Below are 19,770 nucleotides of genomic sequence, written 5' to 3' on the forward strand. Positions count from 1 at the left end.
ATTTGCCCTTAATAATCGGGCTAGTTCTGCTACCTTGGTTTCTCCTTTCTTTTGTAATTCGGGGTTTCATCCTCGTTTTTCCTCTGGTCAGGTGGAGCCTTCTGATTGTCCTGGAGTGGACATGGTGGTGGATAGGTTGCATCAGATTTGGAGTCATGTGGTGGACAATTTGAAGTTGTCCCAGGAGAGGGCTCAGCAGTTTGCTAATCGCCGTCGCCGCGTAGGGTCCTCGACTTCGTGTTGGGGACTTGGTGTGGTTGTCTTCTCGTTTTGTTCCTATGAAGGTCTCTTCTCCTAAGTTCAAGCCTCGGTTCATCGGTCCCTATAGGATCTTGGAAATTCTTAACCCTGTGTCGTTTCGTTTGGATCTCCCGGCATCGTTTGCTATTCATAATGTGTTCCATCGGTCGTTGTTGCGGAAGTATGAGGTACCTGTTGTTCCTTCGCTTGAACCGCCTGCTCCGGTGCTGGTGGAGGGAGAATTGGAGTATGTTGTGGAGAAGATCTTGGATTCTCGTGTTTCCAGACGGAAACTCCAATATTTGGTCAAGTGGAAGGGTTATGGTCAGGAGGATAATTCTTGGGTGGTTGCCTCTGATGTTCATGCTGCTGATTTGGTCCGTGCATTTCATAGGGCTCATCCTGGTCGCCCTGGTGGTTCTCGTGAGGGTTCGGTGACCCCTCCTCAAGGGGGGGGTACTGTTGTGGATTCTGTTTTTGGGCTCCCTCTGGTGGTTACAGATGGTACTGGGTGACTTGTGTTTTCTGCGGTCTCTGGTGTCCACCTGTTCTATCAGGATATGGGAGTTTCCTATTTAACCTGGCTTTCTTGTCATTTCCTCGCCGGCTATCAATGTAATCAGTGTGTCTTTTTACCTCTGCTTCCCGCTTCTGTAATCTTCAGGACAAGCTAAGTTTTTGATTTTCCTGTTCCACATTTTGCTTAATTTTTGTCTTAGTCCAGCTTGCAGATATGTGATTCCTTTTTGCTGGTTGCTCTAGTGGGCTGATATTACTCCTCATGTTCCATGAGTTGGCACATGAGTTCAAGTAATTTCAGGATGGTTTTTTGTAGGGTTTTTCGCTGACCGCGCAGTTCATTTTTGTGATCCCCTGCCATTGGGATCATGACAGACCCCCCTGTGTCTTCTCCCTGCAACACCCCCTGCCACGGGATGTTGCCTGAATCCAACCCAGTCAGCTTCTGACTAACTTCCTATCCAACCCCTAGTTTTACCAGTGTGAGGAGTGGCCCAATAAATAAAGCCTTTTTCTCCCCCTAGTGGCCAGAGTGTGAAGTGTAATGTGTGCTGGTGATACCTGGTCAGTAGAATTCCTTCAGTGCCATCAGACGTACCATCACTCCCCTTAGTGGCAGAGTGTCATACTGCAACGACCAGATCTCTGGGGCACTGCATATACATCCCTCTGGGCAAAACAGTAACACAAAATGGTAGCACTTCATGCAGTCCTTGCATTAGTGGGAGTCAGCCCACTCAGGGTTAACAATGTCCTTGCATGAGCACTTTGTGCACAAACACTCTCCTGGAGTCTTCTTCTCCAGGCCCTCAACAACTCAGACTAACCCTGGAGTTCAGCTATTTAAAGCCAGACCATGTGACTGATCTTATGATCCTGGCATCATGTTGAGATACGTGGACATTCTCCCACCTGCTCTATGGAGGTCCACTAAAACCAGCCCATAATAATAATTTTTATTTATATAGCGCCAACATATTCCGCAGCACTTTACAATTAAGCGGGGACATGTACAGACAATAAATTCAATACAAGTTAAGACAATTTAAACAGTGACATTAGAGGTGAGGTCCCTGCTCGCAAGCTTACAATCTAGCGGTCTAAGGCGCTGGATTAAGGCTCCAGTCTCTTCAGAGGTGTGGGTTCAGATCCCACTGCTGCCAGTATTATCCGAGCCATTCATTGGGGGACACAGCACCCACCCTGTTAATCTTTTGGCTTGTGCTTGTTTTTCTCTAAACTGATATGTTGTACTCTTTTTGTTTCAACTTAGTGTCAACCTCCTAGTGGCAGCAGCATAACACCCATGGTCTGTGTCCCCTAATGATGGCTCAGAGAAAAGGATTTTGTGTACTCATCGTCACCGTATATAACTTTCAATAAACTGACCCATCACATAGTGTGGTGGAGGAAACAAATCTGGTTTTACATCACTGACGCCATCATGCACCGTGACACGTATCTCCCCTCCAAGACTTCAGTGACTGGCACATATTCCCCCCCCTGCCCAAAGCCAGGGGTTTTGCACCTTCACTTACTAAACAGGGGACTATGGCAGGGCATCTGCAGTCCCATGAAATCTCCCTGGCCTGTGCTCCACATGGAAAGTGAAGTTCAGCGCCAAAAACCACCACTTGTTTTCCCTTGTCCATCTCAGGGGTGTGTGATCAGATATTAGTCTGAACTTTCTGCCTAACAGGTAATATCTCAGGGTGTCGATTGCCCATTTGATGGCCAAGCACTCTTTCTCCACGATGGCATAGTTCTTCTCACAGGAGGAGAGTCTCCAACTCAGGTACAGGACTGGGTGTTCGTCGCCATCTATTACCTGGGACAGCACAGCTCCTAAACCGACCTCAGAGGCGCTCGTCTGGAGCACAAACTCCTTTGTGAAGTCTGCTGCAACCTAGACTGGCTTTCAGCACAGGACAAGCTTCAACTTCTGGAATGCCATCTCTGCTTCATAGAACCGTTTGACCATTGTCAACTTGCTTTTGGAGACCGGCAGTGGCCACTTCTGGATTGCCTCCACTTTCTCTACTCGTGGCTTTATCTCGACTCGTCCAACAATATAGCCCAAGTACTTTGCTTCCTCTTTCCCGAGGAGGCACTACTTTGGGTTTATGGTAAACCCCGCTTTCTTTAGTGCATTGAGTACCGCCTGGACCGTGTGCAGGTGACTTCCCCGATCCGGGCTGAAAATCACAATGTCGTCCAAATAAGCGGCAGCGTACTTCTTGTGAGGGACTAGAATCTGGTCCATAGCCCTCTGGAAAGTGGATGGGGCTCCGAATGGCATCCGGGTATATTGAAAGCACCCATCAGGTGTAGACAAGGCCATCATCTCCTTGGCACTTGGAGACAGGAGAATTTGCCAGTACCCCTTCTTAAGGTCCAGGGTGATGATGTACTTGGCTGACCCTAGCCTCTCAATAAGCTCATCAACCCAGGGCATTGGATACGCGTCAAACTTGGGACACCTCATTGAGCTTCCTGTAATCATCACAGAAGCACCACTCTCCATTTGGCTTGGGCACCAGGACATTAGGGCTGGACCAGCCGCTTTTTGACTCCTCGATGACACCCAGGCTCAACATTCTCTTCACCTCCTGGGAGATCATCTCGCGGTGAGCTTCAGGACTCTGATACGGCCTTTGGTTCACCCTCACATGTGGTTCAGTCAGGATCTCATGCTCCACCACCTACATACATCCTGGTAACTCCAAAAACAGGTCTCGGTTCTGCTGACACAGCTCATGTCACTGTTGTTTATGGGCCAGCAACAGTGTCTCTGCCACTGTGACATCCTCGACCTTGGCATCAGGATGGGCCCCTGGGCACGGTGCTCCTACCGGATCCTTGTCTCACCACAGTTTCAGCAGGTTAATGTGGTACACTTGGTACGGCTTCCTTCTCCCTGGTTGGTGGATCTTATAGTTGACATCACTCAACTTTTCGACCACCTCGTGTGGACCCTGCCACTTGGCCAGGAATTTGCTTTCCACAGTGGGGATCAACATGAGCACCCGATCCCCAGGGCTAAACTGTCTCAGACTCGCGGTTCGGTTGTAGACCCTCGCCTGGGCTTCTTGTTCTTGAAGAGACTCTCCTTCACAATCAGCATCACCCTTGCGATTCGGTCCTGCATTTGGTCTACGTGCTCGATGACGCTCAGGTGGGGTGTAACTTCTGCTTCCCATGTCTCCTTCGCAACATCTAGAATTCCCTGGGGGTGCCGTCCGTTTAACAGCTCAAATGGTGAGAACCTCATAGAGGCCTGAGGGACTTCCCTGATGGAGAACACTAGGCATAGTAGGAGGCAATTCGAATCTCGGCGATCCTTTTCCATGACCTTCTTCAGTATACTTATTGAACCAGGCCGTCATCTGCGGATGGTTGTTGTGAATTCTGTGGCAGAGCTCCCTCCTGTGGTCACGAGTGGTACTGCGGCTTCTGAGTTTCCTTCCTCAGGTGATGTGGTGAAGTCGTTAGGTGCTGCTCTATTTAACTCCACCTAGTGCTTTGCTCCTGGCCTCCAGTCAATGTTCTAGTATTGGTCTTGCTTCCTCCTGGATCGTTCCTGTGGCCTGTCTGCTCTGCATAAGCTAAGTTTTGCTTGTGTTATTTTTGTTTGCTATTTTTTCTGTCCAGCTTGCTTAATTGGTTTTTCTTGCTTGCTGGAAGCTCTGGGACGCAGAGGGAGCACCTCCGTACCGTTAGTCGGTGCGGAGGATCTTTTTGCCCCTCTGCGTGGTTGTTTGTAGGGTTTTGTGTTGACCGCAAAGTTATCTTTCCTATCTTCGGTCTGTTCAGTAAGTTGGGCCTCACTTTGCTAAATCTATTTCATCTCTGCGTTTGTATTTTCATCTCTACTCACAGTCATTATATGTGGGGGGCTGCCTTTTCCTTTGGGGTATTTCTCTGAGGCAAGGTAGGCTTATTTTTCTATCTTAGGCCTAGCTAGTTTCTCAGGCTGTGCCGAGTTGCATAGGGAGCGTTAGGCGCAATCCATGGCTGCCTCTAGTGTGGTTGGATAGGATTAGGGATTGCGGTCAGCAGAGTTCCCACGTCTCAGAGCTCGTCCTATGTCTTTTGGTTATTGTCAGGTCACTTTGTGTGCTCTGAACTTCAAGGTCCATTGTGGTTCTGAATTACCTAATCATAACAGTACTGGAGGCCCAAAGTACTAATGCTTCTCAATAGAGGGAAAAAAGAAGTTCTGAGACCATTTTTTTTTCTTTGCACTGTGTTTTGCCTTTTTTTTCCCCTAGACATTTGGGTGGTTCAGGACACAGGTGTAGTGATGGACATTAAAGGTCTGTCTTCATGTGTGGATCATCTCACTGCAAGAGTACAAAATATTTAAGACTTTGTGGTTCAGAATTCTATGTTAGAACCAAGAATTCCTATTCCTGATTTGTTTTCTGGAGATAGAGCAAAATTTCTGAGTTTCAAAAATAATTGTAAACTGTTTCTGGCTTTGAAACCTCGCTCCTCTGGTGACCCAGTTCAACAAATTAGGATCATTATTTCTTTATTACGTGGCGACCCTCAAGACTGGGCATTTTCCCTTGCGCCAGGAGATCCTGCATTATGTAATATTGATGCGTTTTTCCTGGCGCTCGGATTGCTGTACGATTAACCTAATTCGGTGGATCAGGCAGAGAAAAATTTGCTGGCTCTGTGTCAGGGTCAGGATGAGATAGAGATTTATTGTCAGAAGTTTAGAAAGTGGTCCGTGCTCACTCAATGGAATGAAGGTGCGCTGGCAGCTATTTTCAGAAAGGGTCTCTTTGAAGCCCTTAAGGATGTCATGGTGGGATTTCCCATGCCTGTTGGTCTGAATGAGTCTATGTCTTTGGCCATTCAGATCGGTCGACGCTTGCGTGAGCGTAAATCTGTGCACCATTTGGCGGTATTATCCGAGCATAAACCTGGGCCTATGCAGTGCGATAGGACTTTGACCAGAGTTGAACGGCAAGAACACAGACGTCAGAATGGGCTGTGTTTCTACTGTGGTGATTCCACGCATGCTATCTCCGATTGTCCTAGGCGCACTAGGCGGTTCGCTAGGTCTGCCACCATTGGTACGGTACAGTCAAAATTTCTTTTGTCCGTTACTTTAATCTGCTCTTTGTCATCTTATTCTGTCATGGCATTTGTGGATTCAGGCGCTGCCCTGAATTTGATGGACTTGGAGTATGCTAGGCGTTGTGGGTTTTTCTTGGAGCCCTTGCAGTGTCCTATTCCATTGAGAGGAATTGATGCTACGCCTTTGGCCAAGAATAAGCCTCAGTACTGGACCCAGCTGACCATGTGCATGGCTCCTGCACATCAGGAGGATATTCGCTTTCTGGTGTTGCATAATCTGCATGATGTGGTCGTGTTGGGGTTGCCATGGCTACAAGTCCATGACCCAGTATTAGATTGGAAATCAATGTCTGTGTCCAGCTGGGGTTGTCAGGGGGTACATGGTGATGTCCCATTTCTGTCTATTTCGTCATCCACCCCTTCTGAGGTCCCAGAGTTCTTGTCTGATTACCGGGATGTATTTGATGAGCCCAAGTCCAATGCCCTACCTCCGCATAGGGATTGTGATTGTGCTATCGATTTGATTCCTGGTAGTAAGTTTCCTAAAGGTCGACTGTTTAATTTATCTGTACCTGAGCACGCCGCTATGCGGAGTTACGTGAAGGAGTCCTTGGAGAAGGGTCATATTCGCCCGTCATCGTCGCCATTGGGAGCGGGGTTCTTTTTTGTGGCCAAGAAGGATGGTTCGCTGAGACCTTGTATAGATTACCGCCTTCTAAATAAAATCACGGTCAAATTTCAGTACCCCTTGCCGCTGCTATCTGATTTGTTTGCTCGGATCAAGGGGGCTAGTTGGTTCACCAAGATAGATCTTCGTGGTGCGTATAATCTTGTGCGTATTAAGCGGGGCGATGAATGGAAAACTGCATTTAATACGCCCGAGGGCCATTTTGAGTACCTAGTTATGCCTTTCGGACTTGCCAATGCTCCATCGGTGTTTCAGTCCTTTATGCATGACATCTTCCGAGAGTACCTGGATAAATTCCTGATTGTATACTTGGATGATATTTTGGTCTTCTCGGATGATTGGGAGTCTCATGTGAAGCAGGTCAGAATGGTGTTCCAGGTCCTGCGTGCTAATTCTTTGTTTGTGAAGGGATCAAAGTGTCTCTTTGGTGTTCAGAAGGTTTCATTTTTGGGGTTCATTTTTTCCCCTTCTACTATCGAGATGGACCCTGTTAAGGTCCAGGCCATCTATGATTGGACTCAGCCGACATCTCTGAAGAGTTTGCAAAAGTTCCTGGGCTTTGCTAATTTTTATCGTCGCTTCATCTGTAATTTTTCTAGTATTGCTAAACCATTGACCGATTTGACCAAGAAGGGTGCTGATGTGGTCAATTGGTCTTCTGCTGCTGTGGAAGCTTTTCAAGAGTTAAAGCGTCGTTTTTCTTCTGCCCCTGTGTTGTGTCAACCAGATGTTTCGCTTCCGTTCCAGGTCGAGGTTGATGCTTCTGAAATTGGAGCGGGGGCTGTTTTGTCGCAGAGAAGTTCTGATTGCTCGGTGATGAAACCATGCGCCTTCTTTTCCAGGAAGTTTTCGCCTGCTGAGCGAAATTATGATGTTGGCAATCGAGAGTTGCTGGCCATGAAGTGGGCATTCGAGGAGTGGCGTCATTGGCTTGAAGGAGCTAAGCATCGCGTGGTGGTCTTGACTGATCACAAGAACTTGACTTATCTCGAGTCTGCCAGACGGTTGAATCCTAGACAGGCTCGTTGGTCGCTGTTTTTTTCCCGTTTTGACTTTGTGGTTTCGTACCTTCCGGGCTCTAAAAATGTGAAGGCGGATTCCCTGTCTAGGAGTTTTGTGCCCGACTCTCCGGGTTTGTCTGGGCCGGCGGGTATTCTCAAAGAGGGAGTAATTTTGTTTGCCATCTCCCCTGATTTGCGGAGGGTGCTGCAAAAATTTCAGGCTAATAAACCTGATCGTTGCCCAGCGGAGAAACTGTTTGTCCCTGATAGGTGGACGAATAAAGTTATCTCTGAGGTTCATTGTTCGGTGTTGGCTGGTCATCCTGGAATCTTTGGTACCAGAGATTTAGTGGCTAGATCCTTTTGGTGGCCGTCTGTCGCGGGATGTGCGTTCTTTTGTGCAGTCCTGTGGGATTTGTGCTCGGGCTAAGCCCTGCTGTTCTCGTGCCAGTGGGTTGCTTTTGCCCTTGCCGGTCCCGAAGAGGCCTTGGACACATATCTCTATGGATTTTATTTCGGATCTCCCCGTCTCTCAAAAAATGTCGGTCATTTGGGTGGTTTGTGATCGCTTCTCTAAGATGATCCATTTGGTACCCTTGTCTAAATTACCTTCCTCCTCTGATTTGGTGTCATTGTTCTTCCAGCATGTGGTTCGTTTGCATGGCATTCCAGAGAACATCGTTTCTGACAGAGGTTCCCAGTTTGTTTCAAGGTTTTGGCGAGCTTTTTGTGCTAGGATGGGCATTGATTTGTCTTTTTCCTCGGCTTTCCATCCTCAGACTAATGGCCAGACCGAACGAACCAATCAGACCTTGGAAACATATCTGAGATGCTTTGTTTCTGCTGATCAGGAAGATTGGGTGTCCTTCTTGCCTTTGGCTGAGTTCGCCCTTAATAATCGGGCCAGCTCGGCTACCTTTGTTTCACCGTTTTTCTGCAACTCTGGGTTCCATCCTCGTTTCTCTTCAGGGCAGGTTGAGTCTTCGGACTGTCCTGGTGTGGATACGGTGGTGGACAGGTTACAGCAGGTTTGGACTCATGTAGTGGACAATTTGACCTTGTCCCAGGAGAAGGCTCAACGTTTCGCTAATCGCAGACGCTGTGTGGGTCCCCGACTTCGTGTTGGGGATTTGGTTTGGTTGTCATCTCGTCATATTCCTATGAAGGTTTCCTCACCTAAGTTTAAGCCTCGTTTCATTGGTCCGTATAGGATTTCTGAGGTTCTTAATCCTGTGTCTTTTCGTTTGACCCTTCCAGATTCTTTTTCCATCCATAACGTATTCCATAGGTCATTGTTGCGGAGATACGTGGCACCTATGGTTCCATCTGTTGATCCTCCTGCCCCGGTTTTGGTGGAGGGGGAGTTGGAGTATATTGTGGAGAAGATTTTGGATTCTCGTGTTTCAAGACGGAGACTCCAGTATCTGGTTAAGTGGAAGGGTTATGGTCAGGAAGATAATTCCTGGGTCTTTGCCTCTGATGTCCATGCTGCCGATCTTGTTCGTGCCTTTCATATGGCTCATCCTGGTCGGCCTGGGGGCTCTGGTGAGGGTTCGGTGACCCCTCCTCAAGGGGGGGTACTGTTGTGAATTCTGTGGCAGAGCTCCCTCCTGTGGTCACGAGTGGTACTGCGGCTTCTGAGTTTCCTTCCTCAGGTGATGTGGTGAAGTCGTTAGGTGCTGCTCTATCTAACTCCACCTAGTGCTTTGCTCCTGGCCTCCAGTCAATGTTCTAGTATTGGTCTTGCTTCCTCCTGGATCGTTCCTGTGGCCTGTCTGCTCTGCATAAGCTAAGTTTTGCTTGTGTTATTTTTGTTTGCTATTTTTTCTGTCCAGCTTGCTTAATTGGTTTTTCTTGCTTGCTGGAAGCTCTGGGACGCAGAGGGAGCACCTCTGTACCGTTAGTCGGTGCGGACGATCTTTTTGCCCCTCTGCGTGGTTTTTTGTAGGGTTTTGTGTTGACCGCAAAGTTATCTTTCCTATCTTCGGTCTGTTCAGTAAGTTGGGCCTCACTTTGCTAAATCTATTTCATCTCTGCGTTTGTATTTTCATCTCTACTCACAGTCATTATATGTGGGGGGCTGCCTTTTCCTTTGGGGTATTTCTCTGAGGCAAGGTAGGCTTATTTTTCTATCTTAGGCCTAGCTAGTTTCTCAGGCTGTGCCGAGTTGCATAGGGAGCGTTAGGCGCAATCCACGGCTGCCTCTAGTGTGGTTGGATAGGATTAGGGATTGCGGTCAGCAGAGTTCCCACGTCTCAGAGCTCGTCCTATGTCTTTTGGTTATTGTCAGGTCACTTTGTGTGCTCTGAACTTCAAGGTCCATTGTGGTTCTGAATTACCTAATCATAACAGATGGTACACCGATGTCCTAAGTTGGGTAATCTGGAGGGCCTTGCACAATTCCCTCATACCTTGGACATAAACGGTGTCCCCTGGTCCATCAGGATTTCCGTCGGCAGGCGCATTTGGGAGAAAATATAGACTAGCTCTCGTGCTATACTCCAGGAGGAGGAGTTTCTCAGTGGTACCATTTCCTGGTACCGTATAACGTAGTCCATTACCACCAGGATGAATTGATGACTCCTGGCAGACTTAACTAAGGGCCCGACCAGGTCCATGGCAATCTGGTCAAACGGGACCTCAATTATGGGTAACGGAACTAGGGGACTGTGGAAGTGGGATACGGGGGCAGTTAGCTGACAGGTAAGGCAGGATCAGCAGAAATTAATAATGTCCCTGTGACACCCAGGCCAGTAAAATCTCTGAAGGACTCATTCTTGGGTCTTATCTACACCTAGATGCCCCCCCAAGGCATCAGCATGGGCCAGATCTAGTACCCTATGTGTATAAGGTCCCAGGACTAACAGCTGCTCTAATACTTCCCCTCTCTGCTTAGTGACCCGATATAGCAACTCCCCATTGACCGCAAAGTACAGGAACCTGGTGTCATTCCCCGGCTCTTGGGCAACCCCATTTATCACAGTAACATTTCCCAGTACAAGGTCAAGTCCTTCATTTGGGCAGTTCGAAAATCCCCCCAGAAACCCCCATTCCAGGAATTTCAGTCTCACTGGTCACCATCTTGTCCTCGTCACCAGCCAGGACATACAAGGGAAATTCATCCATCTCCGACTGTGATGGGGTCTCAACAGGGTTGGACTGGCTCCTGTCTGCATCTTTTGATACCTCTGACTTTCCCCACACGTCCCAGAAAAGGCTGAAGTCCCTCCAGATTATCGCGGGGTGCAGCAAACCTTCGACCACCCTGACCTCATGGGACTCCATACCCCAACTTGTTTGAACCGGCACTCTGGCGACAGGATAGTCCTTGGCGTCTCTGTGGTTACAGCGTACACCCACGTGTCTCCCTGGGATCAACTGATGTGGAAGTGTGGCCCTTACTAGGGTCACCAAACTCCCTGAGCCTAAGAGTCCTGTCACTAGCACCCTATTTATTGATACGGGACATGCCTGCGGACCCTCACCGGGCTGAAAGTCCTTTCTGCAGGCGAGGTAGACATAGTAGGAGCAGCACCTCCCTAAGCTACAGTCCATCTCTTTGGTGGACAAGGTCCAATGGGTGGCTATATGTCTGGGACCACAACATCTCCAGCAAAGCAAGTCTTTACCTGTGGTCTTTGACAACCCCTCAGTGACTTCTTAAGATCTAGGTCTCTCCCAGTGGTGGCTTTACTACCCCTCTTTTGGGGCTCTCTCTAGGTACCTGGAACCATTCCACTAGGCCCACCAGTGCATCTGCATTTCGGGGATCTCCATGGGCAACCCAAGTCTGAACCAGTCTAGGAAGGGAGTGCACGAACCTGTCCATGACAGCATGCTCGACCATCTGTGCTGGAATGGAGGATTCCGGCTGCAGACATTTTGCACCAGATGCAGTAGGTCAAACGTTTGGGAATGAGGCAGTTTGTCCACATAATACACCCAGTGGTGAACCCGTTGTGCTCTGACCGACTTAGTCTCTCTTGCGCGTGCCAAAATTTCCATTTTTAACTTGGCATACTCCTGCGCATCCTGTAATGCCAAATCATAATAGGCCTTCTGGGGCTCACCAGTCAAATAGGAGGGCAGCACCTCCGCCCACTGCTCTGGTGGTAGCTTCTCATGCTCCACTACCCACTTGAACACAGTCAAAAATGCCTCCACATCATCACCTGGGCTTATTTTTGCATAGCTCGTCTTACCGTTTTCCTGACGTACTATACGTGTCGTCATCCCACATGTTTAATGAACAATTTTCTCATCAGCCTAAGAGTATTTTTAACAAGTGCTAAATCTACCTGCCTTTTAAATGTGTAAGCTTTTAGCTTAGGAGATGCAAGTTTGATAACTATTAGGTTTAGATAGATGCAGACCCTAGAGGTGTCAAGAACAAGAGAAAGGAAACCATGCTGTAGCTGGTGGGCATACATGAAGTGTACAATTTGTGCACTAGATACCTTCTTTTTATAAGTATACTAGCTGAATGTCCGGCGCTGCACGGGCATAGTAACTAACTAGTTAGTTATAACAAATTATAATGAGTATATTGCACATAAAAACACTTCACAGCATACACTGCTCCAAAAAATAAAGGGAACACTTAAACAACAGAATATACAGTGGGGCAAAAAAGTATTTAGTCAGTCAGCAAAAGTGCAAGTTCCACCACTTAAAAAGATGAGAGGCGTCTGTAATTTACATCATAGGTAGACCTCAACTATGGGAGACAAACTGAGAAAAAAAAATCCAGAAAATCACATTGTCTGTTTTTTTAACATTTTATTTGCATATTATGGTGGAAAATAAGTATTTGGTCAGAAACAAAATTTCATCTCAATACTTTGTAATATATCCTTTGTTGGCAATGACAGAGGTCAAACTTTTTCTGTAAGTCTTCACAAGGTTGCCACACACTGTTGTTGGTATGTTGGCCCATTCCTCCATGCAGATCTCCTCTAGAGCAGTGATGTTTTTGGCTTTTCGCTTGGCAACACGGACTTTCAACTCCCTCCAAAGGTTTTCTATAGGGTTGAGATCTGGAGACTGGCTAGGCCACTCCAGGACCTTGAAATGCTTCTTACGAAGCCACTCCTTCGTTGCCCTGGCGGTGTGTTTTGGATCATTGTCATGTTGAAAGACCCATCCACGTTTCATCTTCAATGCCCTTGCTGATGGAAGGAGGTTTGCACTCAAAATCTCACGATACATGGCCCCATTCATTCTTTCATGTACCTGGATCAGTCGTCCTGGCCCCTTTGCAGAGAAACAGCCCCAAAGCATGATGTTTCCACCACCATGCTTTACAGTAGGTATGGTGTTTGATGGATGCAACTCAGTATTCTTTTTCCTCCAAACACGACAAGTTGTGTTTCTACCAAACAGTTCCAGTTTGGTTTCATCAGACCATAGGACATTCTCCCCAAACTCCTCTGGATCATCCAAATGCTCTCTAGCAAACTTCAGACGGGCCCGGACATGTACTGGCTTAAGCAGTGGGACACGTCTGGCACTGCAGGATCTGAGTCCATGGTGGCGTAGTGTGTAACTTATGGTAGGCCTTGTTACATTGGTCCCAGCTCTCTGCAGTTCATTCACTAGGTCCCCCTGCGTGGTTCTGGGATTTTTGCTCACCGTTCTTGTGATAATTCTGACCCCACGGGGTGGGATTTTGCGTGGAGCCCCAGATCGAGGGAGATTATCAGTGGTCTTGTATGTCTTCCATTTTCTAATTATTACTCCCACTGTTGATTTCGTCACTCCAAGCTGGTTGGCTATTGCAGATTCAGTCTTCCCAGCCTGGTGCAGGGCTACAATTTTGTTTCTGGTGTCCTTTGACAGCTCTTTGGTCTTCACCATAGTGGAGTTTGGAGTCAGACTGCTTGACGGTGTGCACAGGTGTCTTTTTATACTGATAACAAGTTTAAACAGGTGCCATTACTACAGGTAATGAGTGGAGGAAAGAGGAGACTCTTAAAGAAGAAGTTACAGGTCTGTGAGAGCCAGAAATCTTGATTGTTTGTTTCTGACCAAATACTTATTTTCCACCATCATATGCAAACAAAATGTTAAAAAAAACAGACAATGTGATTTTCTGGATTTTTTTTTCTCAGTTTGTCTCCCATAGTTGAGGTCTACCTATGATGTAAATTACAGACGCCTCTCATCTTTTTAAGTGGTGGAACTTGCACTATTGCTGACTGACTAAATACTTTTTTGCCCCACTGTAACTCCAAACTCAAAATCAAACTTCTGTGAAATCAAACTGTCCACTTAGGAAGCAACACTGTTTGACAATCAATTTCACGTGCCAATGGAATAGACAACAGATGGAAATTATTGGCAATTATCAAGACACGCACATTAAAGGAGTGGTTCTGCAGGTGGAAACCACAGACCACATCTCAGTACCAATGCTTTCTGGCTGATGTTTTGGTCACTTTTGAATGTTGGTTGTGCTTTCACACTCGTGGTAGCATGAGACGAACTCTACAACCCACACAAGTGGCTCAGTTAGTACAGCTCATCCAGGATGGCACATCAATGTGGGCTGTGGCAAGAAGGATTGCTGTGTCTGTCAGCATAGTGCACAGTGGCTGGAGGTGCTATCAAAGACAGGCCAGTACACCAGGAGATGTGGAGGGGGTCATAGGAGGGCAACAACCCAGCAGCAGGACCGCTACCTCAGCCTTTGTGCAAGGAGGAACAGGAGGAGCACTGCCAGAGCCCTGCAAAATTACCTCCAGCAGGCCACAAATGTGCATGTGTCTGCACATATGGTTAGAAACCGACTCCATGAGGATGGTCTGAGTGCCCGACGTCCACAAACGGGGGTTGTGCTCACAGCCCAACACCATGCAGGACACTTGGCATTTGCCACAGAACACCAGGATTAGCAAATTCGCCACTGGTGCCCTGTGCTCTTCACAGATGAAAGCAGGTTCACGCTGAGCACATGTGACAGACGTGACAGAGTCTGGAGGCACTGTGGAGAGCGATCTGCTGCCTGCAACATCCTCCAGCATGACCAGTTTGGCAGTGGGTCAGTAATGGTGTGGGGTGGCATTAATTTGGAGGGCCGCACAGCCCTCCATGTGCTCACCAGAAGTAGGCTGACTGCCATTAGGTACTGAGATGAGATTCTCAGACCCCTTGTGAGACCATATGCTGGTGCGGTTGGCCCTGGGTTCCTCCTAATGCAGGACAATGCCAGACCTCATGTGGCTGGAGTGTGTCAGCAGTTCCTGCAAGATGAAGGCATTGAAGCTATGGACTGGCCCGCCTTTTCCCCAGACCTGAATCCGATTGAACACATCTGGGACATCATGTCTCGCACCATCAACCACCGTCACATTGCATCACAGACTGTCCAGGAGTTGGCGGATGCTTTAGTCCAGGTCTGGGGGGAGATCCCTCAGGAGACCATCCGCCACCTCATCAGGAGCATGCCCAGATGTTGTAGGGAGGTCATACAGGCATGTGGAGGCCACACACACTACTGAGCATCATTTCCTTGTCTTAAGGCAATTCCACTGAAGTTGGATCAGCCTGTAACTTCATTTTCCACTTTTTCCAGAACTCCGTGGGATATTAGTTGTGATTTGCGTTGATCATTTTTAGGTTTTATTGTTCTCAACACATTCCACTATGTAATGAATAAAGATTTACAACTGGAATATTTCATTCATTGATATCTAGGATGTGGGATTTTAGTGTTCCCTTTATTTTTTTGAGCAGTGTATATTCAACACTACAGATTTGCAACAAAAATTAACAAAATAATTACCCAAGTATTGATACAGTAGTATGTTATTTTCAACTCATTCAAGAGCCTCTTGATAAACAACATTTTTGTTTTTTCCTTCCGGTGCATAAAAACGGTGTTGCTTCAACAAAATTGTGCTGATGCATGCGCAATAGCTGACGCATGAGCAATGCTCTCAATCTGCATGTGCGCAGCCCACTGTGTTCTGAGGACCAGTGTGGGAATGGGGACAAGAAAAAGAGATTGTCATTGTTGAACACAGCAATGCTCCCGCACTGGTACACGGAACACAACCGGCGCCATTTTTTTGAAGCAAAGGTGTTTTTTTTTAACACAATATTAACCCCTTAACGACTGCTGATATGACTTTTAACAGCGGCAGTTAAGGGGCCTTGTTCCTCCTGCACCTCATGCTCATGTAAAAAGAAGTTTACACAGCCTCCTCCTGCACCTCACACTCCTCCTTTATAAACAGCATTATTCTGCAGCACAGCTTTTTGCCTTTTATAGTTGCCTCCTCTGGCAGCACCTCACACTCCTCTTCCATCTACAATTGTACACACTTGATCCCGAAAGAAATTGCACTAATTGCAATAAAGCATATCGTATACACAGCCTACTTCTTCCGCAGCACCACACATTTCTCCTTTAGACCTCGTTCACATGTTATTTGGTCAGTATTTTTACCTCAGTATTTGTAAGCTAAAACTTGGAGTACAACAATCAGAGGAAAAGTATATTAGAAACATGTCACCACTTCTGTATTTTTCTCCCACTCGTGGTTTTAGCTTATAAGTACTGAGGTAAAATACTGACCAAATACTGAATGTGTGAATGTAGCCTTAAGGTACCGTTACACTAAACGACTTACCAACGATCACGACCAGCGATACGACCTGGCCGTGATCGTTGGTAAGTCGTTGTGTGGTCGCTGGGGAGCTGTCACACAGTCAGCTCTCTCCAGCGACCAACGATCAGGGGAAAGACTTCGGCATCGTTGAAACTGTCTTCAACGATGCCGAAGTCCCCGGGTAACCAGGGTAAATATCGGGTTACTAAGCGCAGGGCCGCGCTTAGTAACCCGATATTTACCCTGGTTACCATTGTAAAAGTTAAAAAAAAAAAACACTACATACTCACATTCCGATGTCTGTCACGTCCCCCGGCGTCAGCTTCCCACACTGACTGTGTCAGCGCCGGCCGGCCGTAAAGCAGAGCACTTACATACATGTTTTTACACTGCACACCACGATCTCCGGCGTCCTCATCCACCAACTGCGCATGTCAGTGACGTCTCAGTCAGAGACCCACAATGCTCAGAACTGCAGCTGCGCAGAGTCGCCTAGGAGATCGCTGTGCCATTTTGATTAAGGGAAAACTTGCCCAGAAGATGACGAACCCTCTCATTAAGATATTCCATACAATTAAATCTAAACTTAAAATACCAAACTCTGCATCTCTGAGCCTTATTACAAAACTTATAATGTTAAGTAAGAAATGTCTCCAGGTCATATTAGACAATGTGTTTTTTTTGCTTGGGACGGACTAGATGTGCCGCTAGATTTAAAGGGCCAGGACATAAGCCCACATACATGTAAAAAAGGTCTAGGACACCCTCCCCAATCAAGTGGGGCATCCTATTCCTAGATACGGACCAGGAGACCTTTGGGAGTGGATAACCCCCCGCATTTCTCCAGTCCATATACTATGACACAAAAAGACCCAAATCATTGGCTACATCGTACACATCCCTTTATAAACACACACAAGACCTAATTATTTTCAATGCCGATCATTATTTTATTTTTATTATACATGATTATTTAACGAATCAGATGATGCAAAGATTGGTAGATACAAAATTATAAATAAACAAACAAAAATGAAGGTCAATCATCTGGTGTGGGCGATCAAACAGTAAATTTGAAAGCAATCGCATCATAGGGTGGGACCAGGGCCGGCGTCAGCACCCGGCGCACCTGGGCAAATGCCGGGGCCCTGGGGAGAGAGGGGGGCCCACTCAGGCTGTCATAGATACAGCTGGGAGAGCAGAGCAGGAGAACATGCTCTCTCCGCCCACAAAGTCATTGCTGGCTGCGTTCTCTTAACCCCTATGTGCCAGCTCTGACACAAGCATCTTCTCACTCAGTCAGTGCAGCCAGGCAGGCACACATAGGGGTTAAGAGAAGGCAGCCAGTGTGACATTGTTTGTGGGCGGAGAGAGCACATTGGCTGGCTGCAGTGCTGAACTTATGAGGCAGATTCCAGAGGAGCTCCTACCAGTGCCTGAGTGAGTGCTATGGTATCCAGCAGTGGTTGCAGTTGGACTTGTGGCTCAGTCTGCTGCGGTCTGTCTCTGCTGCCTAAAAATGTGGGTGATGTCTGGAGGAGCAGCTGGTGGGGTGCAGCGTGCAGCCTGCAGCCCTCCCAGAATACATGCATGCTGCACCAAACCTGCACCAGTGGGGTAGGAAGAAGCTTAAACCCTTCCCATTTGTATGAAGGTTATTGCTAAACCTTAAAGATAATAATAATAATAATAATCTTTATTTTTATATAGCGCTAACATATTCCGTAGCGCTTTACAGTTTTGCACACATTATCATCACTGTCCCCAATTGGGCTCACAATCTAGAATCCCTATCAGTATGTCTTTGGAATGTGGGAGGAAACCGGAGTGCCCGGAGGAAACCCACGCAAACACGGAGAGAACATACAAACTCTTTGCAGATGTTGTCCTGGGTGGGATTAGAACCCAGGACCCCAGTGCTGCAATGCTAACCACTGCGCCACCGTGCTGCCCGGATAACAATCCGACCCGCATAAATGGGGTTAACCAGATGCCAGGAGGAAGGGGAGCTGCTGCCATGGATAAAACTGAGCTGTGGGCTGTACGTTGGGGCCCTGTGGCCCCAGGCTGGTGACTGGAGGGACTCTGCCCAGTGCTGGCATGTGGGTGATTTCTGCTCCGGAGTCTCAGCTTCTCTCCTCCAGGTCACACTGTGCAGTCACAGCAACATTGGTTTTGTCTGTCCAGGTCCCAGCAGCTGCCACTGCTCCCACCAAGGACATGGCATCACTTAACCCTTCCCCTGCAGCCACTGGCAACAAATCCACATTATTCCTTGATTAAATCAGGTTCCAACCCAATAGAGGAGCAGACATTTCCTGCTGCCATTAGGGTCCTGGAGGGGGTGACCTGTGACATTGGCTGCCCTGCTACTCTGTAGTGGTGGGTGACAAGGATAACATGAGGTAACGATGAAGGAGAAATGTACAGGATAATAGTGAGCGCGACAGAGGGCAGTGTATGGTATGGAGCAGTCAGGGGGTGGGCTGCAGGATCCCCCCATACTGTACATGACTGCTCGGGACAGGGAGGCGTTTAATGAGCTTCTAATGACGGGGCACTAATTGGGTCATTAGGGTTTGTGGAAAGGATTCAGCATCAGGTCCCTCATTAATGCCCGAGCCGCCTGTTACTTTGTAGCACAGATCTGTTAGGGCCGCAAAACCAAACAACGTTGTTTATGTAGAAAAGTCTTTGTTTCATAGAAAAACTCAAAACAGAAAAGATTTTCTGATACAACAACGCCCTGCACACGACACTGCACAGTACCTCTCCTGTATATATACACTGCACAGCACCTCTCCCCCTGTATATATACACTGCACAGTACCGCTCCTCCTGTATATGTACACTGCACAGCACCTTTCCTCCTGTATATATACACTGCACAGCACCTTTCCTCCTGTATATATACACTGCACAGCACCTTTCCTCCTATATATACACTGCACAGCACCTTTCCTCCTGTATATATACACTGCACAGCACCTCTCCCCCTGTATTTATACACTGCACAGTACCGCTCCTCCTGTGTATATATACACTGCACAGTACCACTCCTCCTGTATATATACACTGCACAGCACCTCTCCCCCTGTATATATACACTGCACAGCACCTTTCCTCCTGTATATATACACTGCACAGCACCTCTTCTGTATATATACACTGCACCTTTCCTCCTGTCCTATATATACACTGCCCAGCACCTTTCCTCCTGTATGTATACACTGCACAGCACCTTTCCTCCTGTATAAATACACTGCACAGTACCACTCCTCCTGTCCTGTATATATACACTGCAGAATTTACAATAGCTGTCACTCATGTAAGAAGTGAAATCTGGCATTGTACTATACATTTCTCTGCCGCATCTGTGCATCATAAATCGGGGTATGTGTTAAAGGGGGGGGGCCCACTGAGACTCTTTCGCCCGGGGCCCTCGAAAACCTAGAGCCGGCCCTGGGTGGGACACCTGAAAAAAGAAAGAGAAAAAGTTTTTTTTTATTATTCATCCTTTTGTCTAAAGGACAACGCCAAAAGACAAACTCTATGATAAATAAGAACTGGGAAAGAATAAAAACATCACCATACTTTACATAATTGGGTTTCACTTTAA

This window comes from Ranitomeya imitator, chromosome 2 (genome assembly GCF_032444005.1).
Source record: "Ranitomeya imitator isolate aRanImi1 chromosome 2, aRanImi1.pri, whole genome shotgun sequence".
Lineage (NCBI taxonomy): Eukaryota > Metazoa > Chordata > Amphibia > Anura > Dendrobatidae > Ranitomeya > Ranitomeya imitator.